At 34.8% G+C, this 12,810-nt stretch overlaps 1 protein-coding gene across 2 annotated transcripts in view; it reads right to left on the reverse strand.

Annotated features, from left to right (window-relative positions):
* The window catches only part of LOC111150925 (RAS protein activator like 2), a 348,227-nt gene that overhangs the window by 247,150 nt on the left and 88,267 nt on the right, over positions 1 to 12,810 (reverse strand). The gene's annotated exons all lie outside the window — the stretch shown is intronic.

Consider the following 12,810-nt stretch of genomic DNA (forward strand, 5'->3'; position numbering starts at 1 on the left):
CAGGGGTTGAAACCCAAAGTTCAATATGCACAGGTTCATCTACCAAAGACACATAAACTCAGAAGTAAAAACTCAAGTTAAATCTTTCACCAAAATCATTAGATCATATAAATCTTTGTTCTTTACTTTGCAAAACAGTTCATTCTAGCTGATGGCTTCTCTTCTGTCAATCTTATCAGCAGCCACTTTCTTTTTAGATTTCAATGACTCAGGATTTAATTTATAAAATATCAAAAAGCTTGGTAGGGTACAAATACATAAGGTAGCACTTAATGAACATATTTAGGTAATCTCAGAAGTATGAAATCACACACATATTTAAGATACTACTATTTAGGGCTTTATATATTTTGTTACCTTTTTTCCTCTAATTATTCACGATATTATTTTGGTTTTATAAAATTCTGGATGTTTACAAGTACCTTCAATTATTTTGGTACCTATTTTTAGTTATTAGAAAATACAGATGCACACATAGAAAAGGCAACCTCATCTATAGTGAGATGAAAAATAAAAGAAACATAAGCTAGACTTAATTCTTTGCTATCTGTCCATCAAAGAATAGGAAATACAGGGACACCTGAGTGGCTCAGTTGAGCCTCTGCCTTTGGCTAAGGTCGTGATCCCAAATTCCTGGGATTGAATCCTGCATTGGGAGGTGGGGGTGTCCTTGCTCAGCAGGGAACCTGCTTCTACCTCTGCCTGCCACACCCTCTGCTTGTTTCTCTCTCTCTCTCTCTCTGACAAATAAATAAAATCCTTTAAAAATAAAATAATAAAAAAATATAATAATAAATAAAATAAAATAAAATCTTTAAAAAATAAGAAACACAAGGTCTGTAGCAAGGTTTTTCAAATTCATTTTAGATGTAATCATTTTTTGTGCTTGTTAGGGTATGTTCTGGGGGGAACTGTCCAGTGACCTGAATGACGTTTAGCAGCATCCCTGGCCTCTATCCACAAGATACCAGAAACACACCCTTCACCTCCCTAGTCACGACCATCAAAAATGCTTTCAGACACTCCCCCAGGTTGAGCACCATTGTTCAATAATATAGAAAAATCGTTTCGAACTTTTTTTCCCCAACGTATAACATTAGTAAAAAAAAAATTCTGAGCATACATCTCTATCCAGATATATTTACTTCTAAGTTACATACATGGACTATGTACTAATGTTATATACATTGTAAAATATAAATACATTTAAACAGAAGGAGATAAAAAAATTTATCATAGAAGTGCTAATAAATTTAGAACCTGAACACCAGAGGATCTTGTGTATCTTGTGTATCTTGTGTACCCCGAGGGATGTACATACCACACTAAATACAATGGTATTGATTATAGTCACAGAGAGAAGAATTGTTTCTTTTACTGGCTTAGTTACTGACTATAACATATTCATGCCATTTATAAACTGAATATAACTCTAATATACAGTATAAAGGGATATTTTGATCTTTGTTGAAAAGTAGAAATTCTAAAGTTTCTATGAAAGTATGTTAATTAAATTCTTGATATTTTAAAGAAGCATGACCTTGCGAACAAATGACTCAGGATGAATTCTCTGGTTGACTATGATCTTTCCTTCTTCTTTCTGGCTCAAAAAATGACAGTAGATGCCAGTATTCATACCAGTTCTCACAAAGTTCCACAACCCTTATTTTCAAACTAAGTCCACTACTAGACCAGTGATTAGTTATTTTATCCTCACATGACAATTAATTTTTATTAAAAACATTTTGGATATATATACCAAGGAATGTAAGAACTGTAATTATGGCTATTGCTGAAAGTCCCTTACTTAAAATATGCCATAATGGTGTAACCACATAACAGTGGTTTCAGAAAATATAATGAACTGTTCACTTAGAGGAACTCATAGTTGACACTGATGTACTTAATATCTGTGTAACTGCTACAAATATTACAAAGATAACACAAATCAGTATTTGAGGGGCACATGGGTGGCGCAGTCAGTTGAGCACTGGGCTCTTGATTTCAGCTCAGGTCATGATCTCAGGGTCCTAGAATTGAGCCTCATGTAGGGCTGGATGACAATAATTGCCATGGTTATTTGCCTTTATCTTATATGCTTGTAAGTACCATGTGGGTCTTAATTTTATAATGGGTGCCAATGAATGTGGTGCCACATTATTAAGCAAACTTAGTGTTCCCATCTAGGAAACACTGAATGAAAACAAAAGAAACAGATAAGGGAGAGCACTCAACTTGGGGTGGGGGTGTGGGGAGTAATAAATTTGAGAAATTAGGTACTTTTCCTGACACCTGCAGTTCTTCAAGAACAATATAATTTAGTTCACCGTTAGGCTAATATACAGATATTTATAAATACTAAGTATGATTTACCTCCTATTAAATAGTAATACTCAGTCTATAAATGTTTGAATTAAAAGTAGAATCAGAAAGTAAGTTAAAGGATTTTACTATTGCAAGATTTTATTTAAACATGCTTTGTGGTAAGAAATATTTTAAATAATGTGTGAAGTCAAATTATTTTAGTGGTAGACTTTTGGGTGACATAATTAATATTCTGCTAAAAATGAAACTGTAGTCATTCATTTCCTGCCATGAACAAGTAACTGATACTGAGCTTGCCATCCTGTTGTAAATAACTAGAAAACCAGACAAAACATTTGACACAAGTTTTTCAGATATTAGAAAACAGGAAAGACAGGACTACGATCCCCAACAGAAGGAAAACATATCAGATAAATCTTATGATAATCCTGGATTTCAAACCAGAGTCACCTTCTGAGTATTGGCACAGATAGGAACACTGGCAGAACACAATGGTCTCAGTGAATATGAGGAGATAGAAGTAAAAGTTCAGGGAGACTGAGGCTGATGGAATTTGCAGTGTAACATACTAGAGAAAAGGAAATTACACAAAGAGATCCAGAAATCTGCATGGGGGTCTGACTGAATTACTGGCTGCATAATTAAGCTGCATGTGTGTAGGATTAAACTTCATGTCTACTAGCAAAGAAAGCTGCTCAACAGCTATAAGCTGGAAAATCTTCACAGCTCACTCAGGACTGGAGGATATTTGAAATCCCTCAAACAAAAGAAGAAACCTTGTTTAATACCCAAAGCATTTGCACATATCTTCAAAAGGTAAGACATCGGTATAAATTAGTCCAATAAAAAAGGCTTTTCTTTTTTTTTTTTTAAAGATTTTTATTTATTTATTTTTTTGTCAGAGAGAGAAAGCACACAAGCAGGGGAAGGGGTAGGCAGAGGGAGAAACAGGCTCCCCACTGAGCAAGGAGCCCGATGCCAGACTTGATCATGACCTGATCCAAAGGCAGCCGCTTAACCGACTGAGCCACCCAGGTGTCCTGAAAAAAGGCTATTCTAGACCCACCCATATATAGCTTTAAATCAAGCCTCAAAATTAACAGCTGATTCTCAAGAAATGTAAACTCAATCATACTTAAAGACAACAAAAAGCAAAAAAAAAATCAACAATGTAAAATTCACAATGTCCAATATCCATTCAAAAGTGACAATCCGTAATATGAAGTAGGAAAATGTGAAACAAAAACAGTAGGAAAACTAATCAGTAGATAATATGCTAGAAATGAAAGAGATGATAAACTGAACAGCCAAAGACTATAAAAAGTTAAATGTTTTAAATGTTTAAGGATTTAAAAGGAAGATAGAATAACAAAGAGAGAAATGGAAGTATTTTTTAAAGAACTAAATGGAATTTATGAAACTGAAAAATACATATCTGAAATGAAAATTTTATGTAATGGAGAGAAGAGCAGATTCATTTCATTAAAGAAAATATCAGTGAACATGAAGACAGAACAATTCAAAATATACAAATTAAAAAACAGAAGTTGAGTAGGGAGACTAAAAATAATGAACAGTAGTCTGTGGAACCATATCAAGCAATTCCTGAAGGAGAGAATAAAAAGAGAGGGAACAGAAATAAAGTTGAAGAAATAGGCTGAAATTTCTTTTATAAATTTTTAACTAAAAATCCATAAAACCAACAACAAATCCCAGGCAGGATAAACCCAAGGAAACCACACCAGGACACATAATAATTAAACTGCTAAAAAATAGTTATGAAGAGAAAAATAATAAAATCAGCCAGAGAGTTGGGGGACATAACAGGAAGAGGAACAAATATGAAAATGACTGTTAATTACTCTTCAGAAAGAATCAAGCTTTAAGATGATGGAACAACATTTTTATGCAAAGAAACAAAAAACTGTTATACCAAATTCTATGTTCAGCAAAAAACCTATTCAAAAACGAAGGAAAAAAAAAACCCAGACATTTGTGGAAAAAAACAAATGCTGACTGAATTCACTGTAACTAGACCCCACTTGGGCCTAAAAGAAGCGGAGAAAAGTAAAATTTGAACAGAAATTAATGGAATTGAGAACAGGAAAAAAAAAATAGAAAAAACAATCAACAAAACCAAAACCTAGACTTTTGAAAGGAAAAACAAAAGCAATAAATCTCTATTCAGGATAACCAAAAGTGAGACAAAAGACGCAAATTATTAATGTCAGGAAAAAAGACGTCATAACTGCTGATCACATGAACATTACAAGGATAACAAATGAACATTACAAACAACACTTTGCCCACAAAAATGATAACAAATGAAACATTTCTTGAAAGACATAACTTACCAAAACTGACACAAAACACAATAGATAATCTTAATAGCCTATGATATAAACGAAATTGAATAAATAATTAAGAATATTCCAAAAACAGAAAACCAGGCCCAGATGGTTTCAATGTTGAATTCTACCAAACATGCAAGGAACAAGTAATGCTAATTCTCCATAATCTCGTTAATAAAACAGAAGCAGAGAAACCACCTTCTAACTTATTCGACCAAGCCAGCATTATACCAATTCCAAAATCAGAGACATTACCAGAATGAAAAAAACAATCTCTCATAAACCCAGACAATAAAAATCCTCAACAAAATATTAGCAAGTCAAATCCAGCAACGTATAAAAACAACTGTACACCATAAGCGAATGGGATTCCACACATGCAAAATTAGTTCAACATCTGAAAATTATTTAATGAAACCTACCATATAAACAGGATAGAGAAGAAAATCATATAACTGTTTCATCTGAGGACAAAAAAAATGATTTGGAAAAAATATCCAATACTCATTCATGAATTAAAAAACAAATCATCAGCAATTTATTCAACTTCGGAAAGAACATCTATAAAAACACGTATAGCTAATATTTTATCTTAGGTGGAAAACAGACACTTTCTCCCTAAGATGGTAAATAAGGAAAGGATGTGCTTTCTCTCCACTCCTATTCAACATCCTACTATTAAGTTTTAACTAGTGCATTAAGAAAATAAATAAAAGCCATCTAGATTGGAAAGACAGAAATAAAAATGCCTTTATTTACAGATGACATGAATGTCTGTGGAGAAAAATGCAAAATCCACACAAAAAAACTGGAACCCATATGCAGGTATAGCAAGGTCACAGGATAAAGTCAATTGTTTCCCGCCTTATATCAATAATAAACAACTGAAACTGGAAATTTCTTTAAAATACTATTTACAGGGACGCCTGGGTGGCTCAGTTGGTTGAGCGGCTGCCTTCGGCTCAGGTCATGATCCCGGCGTCCTGGGATCGAGTCCCACATCAGGCTCCTTGCTTCTCCCTCTGCCTCTGCCTGCCATTCTGTCTGCCTGTGCTCACTCTCTCTCCCTCTCTCTCTCTCTGGGGAAAAAAAAAAAAAAATACTATTTACAATAGCATCTCCCCTCCACCTAAAAAAGAAAAGAAATACTTAGGTATAAATCTAACAAAATATGTACAGAATCTATATGTAGAAACTACAAAATATTGATGAAAGAAATCAAAGAGCTAAATAAATGGAAAGATATTCCATGTTAATGAACTGGAAGACTCATTATTAGAAAAGTGTTAATTCTCCAAACTTGATCTATATATTCAATCCAATTCCAGTAAAATTCCTAGCAAGTTACTTTGTGGATACCAACAAACTATTTCTAAAGTTTGTATGAAATGGAAAAAAGATTAAGAATACCCAGCATAATACTGTAAAGAGAACAAAGGTAGAGGATCACATTGCCAAATCTTAAGACTTACTATAAAGCTACAGAAATCAAGACAGTATGTTACCGGCAAAAGAACAGACAAATATATCAGTAGAACAGAAGAGAAAGCCTGGAAAAAGACCCATGCATATATAGTCAACGATTTCTGATAAAAGCCAAAAAGGCAATTCAGTGGAGAAAGTACAGTCTTTCAACAAATGGTGTTGGAACACTGGATGTCTATATGTAAAACAATGAACTTAGACACTTAGTCTAACATCTTTCATCAAAATTAACTAAAAATGCAAATGCAAAACTATAAAACTTCCGCAAGAAAACATAAGAATTCTACATGACCTGTTTCAATGAGGAAAAAAAAACTGTTAAGTAGGACTTTATTAAAAACTGCTTTGCAAAAGACATTGCTAACAGAAAAGAGAAACCAGAAACTTTGGAGAAAGTATTTATAGAACACATATCTGATAAAAAGACTTGTACTCGAAATACACAAACAACCTTTAAAACCCAATGGTAAGAAAATAACCCAATTAAATGGGCAAAGAATTGGAAAAGAAACCTCACCAAAGAAAATATATAAATATTAAATATGTATATGAAAAGATGGTCAACATCTTCAGTTGAAGAAATTCAAATGAAAACAACAATATCACTACATACCTACTAGAATAATTAAAATCCAAAAAACTGGTAATATCAATTGTTGGTGAGGATGCAGAACAACAAGAACTATCATTCATTGCTGGTGAGAATGCAAAATTGTACAGATGCTATGAAATGCACTTTGGCAATTTTTTACAAAGCTAAACATAATCGTACATAGTTGCACAACCCAGAAGTCATCCCCCTAGGTCTTTACAAAAACTATTTAAACACTTATGTCCATACAAAAACCTGCACATGAATGTTCTTAGAAGCCTTATGTATAATCACCAAAAACTAGAAACCACCACAAGTCCTTCAATAGATAGCAGCTATTCAACAAAAGAAAGTAATGAACTAGCAAGCCACACAAAGACATGAATTTAAATGTACCTTAAGTGAAATAAAAGTGTACACTAAGTGAACAAAACCAGTTTGAGAATTCTACATAATCTATTCTGTCAATTGTATGACATTCTGGAAAACAAAACTACAGTGATGGTAAACAGATCAATAGTTGTCTGAAAATTGAGACAACAGGAATGTTGACTAGCTGAAATACAGGAAAGTTTTTTTAAGTGGTACTCTGCTGTATAATACTGTAATGGTCAATACATGACACTATATATTTGTTAAAACCCATAAAAGTATACAGCATAAATGGCACATCTTAAGGCTACATATTAAAACAAACCATTTGGGCAGGTGGGGGATCCCAGGATTAAACATAGAATGTAATAAAACAACCTATGTCCAATATGAATGTGTGAAAGAAACAATCTCACTAAAGGAAGCTGGGGAGGGGACAAATGTAACTCTAAGTAACTCTGGAAATTAGTGGAGTCTGCAACACTAAAAGAAATTACATATACACACCATACTTCAGCAGATAAAGTTGCTTCCCATAGGGATCTAGATTAACAATTCTGAGATCTCTATACATGTATATTGGAATTGAACAAGTAAACAGCCATCAGATTGTGGGAGCAAGGTTTCTCAGAGTTGGAGTGGGAGTTTACAGACAAGCCATGGAAGGAAGGCAGAATGATGTACGCAGTAATAATGGAGCTGGAGACATCAGGATGAACCCATGTTTCTCATAAGTTTATATAGATACACATGGTTACATCTGAAATATTTATGAATATGTGTATATGCATTTGTCCACTGAGAGGGTCTAGAAGCAACAGGACCCCAGTATAAATAAGCACACACAGTGCCCAAATCTTGAGTTCTAATACCTTTCTCCAATAAAAGGAATGGGACTCTTTGGAGAAATGGCTAACTCTAGGACACGAGTACGAAATATATTAGATGGGTCTGGAGCATCTTGTAGTGCCAGAAAGTAAAGAAAGTGCTCAAAAAGAAGAACAATGATGAGGTAAGTCAAAAGGACAAGAGCAAACTGAAAGAGCTCTCCATGGCCAAAGTTAGAAAAATGTGAAGAACAAAAAATATAAAGTACTACTGAATTATAACCCAAGTACAAAATAAATATCCATGAATTTATAGTGATATAAATAAATAAATGAGGGGGGATGGGCAAGTAGGAAATAACAAATCTCCTATACACCACAATTTCAAATAATTATGTAGATGTTCCATCTTCAAGGAGATAGACCATAATTCATCATTCCTTAAGTATACTGAAAAGGGGACTTCCTTCCAACAGTGTAGATAATAAAGGATAAAAGTAATTACAGTGGAGAAATTTAAACAATACCTCAATCAGGTGATCAAGGTCAACACCAAAAATGTTACATCATTTTCTTATACCTAAGACCTGAAATAGTAACTGTACTAGATGAGAACACTGCAAAAGAACTTCTTGACATTGGTCAGGGTAATGATTTTGGGAATATGACATCAAAAGCACAGGCAACAAAAGCAGAAGTATTGACAAACAGGATTATAGCAGACTAAAAAGCTTTCACCCAGCAAAGAAACAATAAAGTGAAAAGGCAGCCTATACATGGGAGAAAATATTTGCTAATCATATCTGCTAAGGTATTAATATCCAAAATGCATAAGGGACTCCAACAACTCAGCAGCAAAAAACCACATAAGCGGATATAAAAAATGGGCAAAAGCCCTGAATGTACATTTCTCAAAAGAACACATACAAAAGGCCAACAGATATATAAAAGGGTGTTCAATACAACTAATCATCAGGGAAATACAAATCAAAACCACAATGGGATATTACCTATCCCTATTAAAAAGGCCATTATCAAAAAGAGAAGAGATAACAAGTGTTGATGAGGATGTAGAAAAAATGGAACCCTCAAGCACAGATGGTGGGCATGTAAATTGGCACAACCATATGGAAAACAGAATGGAGATTCCTCAAAAAATGAAAAATAGAACTACCATATGATCCAGCAATCTCACCTCTGGGTATATATCAAAAGGAAATGAAATCTGGATCATGAAGAGACATCTGCACCCCCATGTTCATGGCAACGTTATTCACAATAGCCAAGATATGGAAACAACCTAAATGTCGATGATAAATGACAAAAGAAAATGTGAGACACAGACACACACAGACACACACACACAGGAATATTATCCAACCTTAGAAGAGAATGAAATCCTATCATTTGCAACTTGGACAAACTTGGAAGATATTATATGTTTAAAAAAAAAAAGACACAGAAAGTCAAATATTGAATGATCTCTCTTATATGCGGAATTTAAAATAGTCAAATTCATAGAAACACAAAGTAGAATGGTGGTTGCCAAGGATCAAGGATTGGGGGAAATGAGATACTGGTCAACAAGTGCAAAGGTTCAGTTAAACAAGATGAATAAACTCTGGAGATCAACTGTATAGTATAGTAACTATGGTTAATAATACTGTTCTCTGGGGCAGCTGGCTGGCTCAATCAGAAAAGCATGCAACTCTTGATTTCAGGGTTGTGGGCTTGAGCCCCACATTGGGTATAGAGATTACTAAAAGAAATAAACTTAAAAAAAAAAAATCCTGTTTTCTATATCTGAAATTTGCTAAGAAGGTAAATCCCAAATGTTCTCAACACACACACACACACACACACACACACAGACACACACACACACACACACACACAGAGGTAACTGTGTGAGGTGGTGGATACATTAATTAGTTTGGTTTCACAGTGTATACTATATCAAAATATCAAGTTGTTTCCAGCTGGGGAGAGAAAGTTCTTGGCATGCTACTATCCTCAAGGCACTGCAGACAGCACCAAAATACACACCTAGCATTCCTGTACAAAAGGCCTATTTACTTAACTTGGAGCTTCAGCCTGAGGAGCAAGCTTAAGGTATACCACACATTACAAGCTACAGAAGTCTTTTCATGGAACACGGTCCAGGGATACCATCTTTGAGCTCTCACATGGCCTTTCTACAGTTCACTGGTACCTCACAGGCAGATGCTCATACACTTGTTTAGAGCCCCCAGTTTTTAAACTGCCACTAAGGAGACCCCTCCAGATTGTATGGTCTAGAGGCCAGAAAGGTCAATGACTGCAGTCCCACAGGACTGTAAGTATTTGCATACTTTAAAAGCTGCTGCCTAGAGGTCTAGTTTCCAATCAACATGAAACTAGGTGCTGAGATCCTTCCCTCTGGAACAAGTCTTGGCACACCCTCAATAACTGGGACCTATCCAGAGAACCTTCTACTCAAGGCCACTCATGCAAGACAGGGAGATAACTGTTTCTTTCCTACCACACAGAAACAAATACAGAGACTCAAGCAAAATGAGGAGACAGAGGAATATGTCCCAAAAGACAGAACAAGATAAAACCTCAGGGGGGAAAAAAGTTAATGAAACTAAAATAAGTAATTTACCTGATAAAGAATTTTAAGTAACAGACATAAAGATGATCACTGAACTCAGGAGAAAAATGAATGAACACAGCAAGAGCTTCAACAAACAAACAGAAAATAGAAAGTACCAAACAAAAATCTCAGAACTGAAGAATAAAATAAACTAAAATATACACTGGAGGGGTTTAACACCAGATTAAATGATGCAGAAGAAAAAAATCAGTGAGATAGAAGACAGGCAGTGGAACTCACCCAAAAAGAGCAGGTAAAAAAGAAAAGAAGACAGTTTAACAGACCTATGAGGTAACATTAGGTGGAACAGCATTTGTATTATAGGGATCCCAGAAAAGGAAGAGGAAAATGGCAGAAAACTTATTTGAAGTAATAATGGGTGAAAACTTCCCTAACTTGGGAAAGGAAGCAGACATCAAAATCCTCAAAGCCCTTGGGCTACCTGGGTGGCTCAGTTGGTTAAGTGTCTGTCTTCAGTTCAGGTTATGATCCCAACACACTGCAATCAAGCCCTGCATCAGGCTCTCTGCTCAGTGGGGAGTCTGCCTCTTCCCCTCCATCTGCCTTTCCCCCAGAGCTCATGCTCTCTCTCTCAAGTAAATAAAATCTTAAAAAAAAAAAAAATTCTCAAATCCCAGAAAGTTCCAAAAAAGATGAACCCAAAGAGACCCAGACAAAGAAACACTGTAATAAAAATGTCAAAACGAAGGATAAAAAGAGAATCTTAAAAGTAGAAAAACAGCCTGCTGCATACAAGAAAATTCCCATAAGACTATCAGCAGATTTCTCAGCAGAAAATTTGCAGGCCAGAAAGGAGTGACATAATATATTCAAAGAGCTAAAGGAGGAAAAAAAAAAAATCCCACCAAGAATTCTTTACCCGCCAAAGTTATCATGAAGAAATAAATAAAATTTTAAAGCCTCTACTCAGATAATTAAGAAAAAATATACAAATTACCAATATTACAAATGAAATGGGGACATTACTACAGACTATACTCTAAAAAAATAAGGAAATATTATGAATAACACTAGGTTATTAAATCCAACAACTTAAAAAGGAATGTGTATCTGTTTCTTATCTGATATAAAAATTGGCCAGCAGAATTTCAGTGGTTTCTTTTGTCCAGTTTCAATTGGTATCTTTGGTTATGAGCTATGGTTATTTGTAATAGAGTAAACTATGCTTATTTTTTATAAAGTCCTGTTCAGGATTACTTTAATATTCTTCTGTGCACAAACATTTTCGATACTTCTAGTTGTAAAACTAATTAAAAGTTGTGTTTAGGGTAGCAATGGAGCCCTCTTTTCCCATTCTTCCAATGTCATGTTTTTGATACCAATTTTGCAAGAGTGAAAAAAGGAAAGATTTATAAAATTAACAATGTGCTGTCTTTCTTGTTGAGCATTACTGGTAGTTGGCTCAACTTAGACTCTATATGCTTCATGAAAGAAGCTAAATATCATTAAGATAACTCAGACCATTTCAGAAAAATATATAGCTTTTTTGTGATTGGTTAGAAACACATGGAAAGACTTTAAGAGAGAAAGAGAGAAACTTAGGGGAAAACTTTTTATCTGGCACCTTCTATACCTCAACGCTACACATAATAATAGGATTTTACTGTACGTAGAACACCCAGATTAATAAATATTTCATAGTCAGTCTATAAAATTCAGGTGAATGGACACTCATTCTAGATGTGATTTGAAGTTTTCTTTCTCCTTGTTATTTATAACAATAAGCAATTTTGTAAGGGCTGAACGCACAACAGCATATTTGGCTTTCTTTTTCATCCCCAGAAAATTGTGGTTATTTTCTGTGTCATACAAAAAAGAGATTTTTACTTATTATCCACATTAGCTACTTTGTTGGTCTGTTTTTGTAGGTGGTCACTGGTTGAAGGTGGTGTGACTAAGAGTGGCAAGAATAGATCATCAGGGACAGGAAGGGGGTTTTCTAAACACAACCCTACTTAAGATGTGGTAGCCATTATCATCAGTTCTGTGTACTGTCTTTTGAGAGTGACAAAACTACAGTAGAGTGCTGCCTATTTTGATAAAACCTGAGTTACCACTTTAGCAAGACATATTTTTCTTCCCCCAGCTCCAACATGGTGTGCATTGGATGCTCTCAGTTTTCAATCTTAAAGTTCCTTTCTTCCTCCTTCCCTCACTCTCCCCTTTCTCCCACTCCACACTCCCCCACCTCTTCCAGCTTTT

This window comes from Enhydra lutris, unplaced genomic scaffold (assembly GCF_002288905.1).
Source record: "Enhydra lutris kenyoni isolate GAN:26980312 unplaced genomic scaffold, ASM228890v2 scaffoldscaffold24, whole genome shotgun sequence".
NCBI classification, from domain to species: Eukaryota; Metazoa; Chordata; class Mammalia; order Carnivora; family Mustelidae; genus Enhydra; species Enhydra lutris.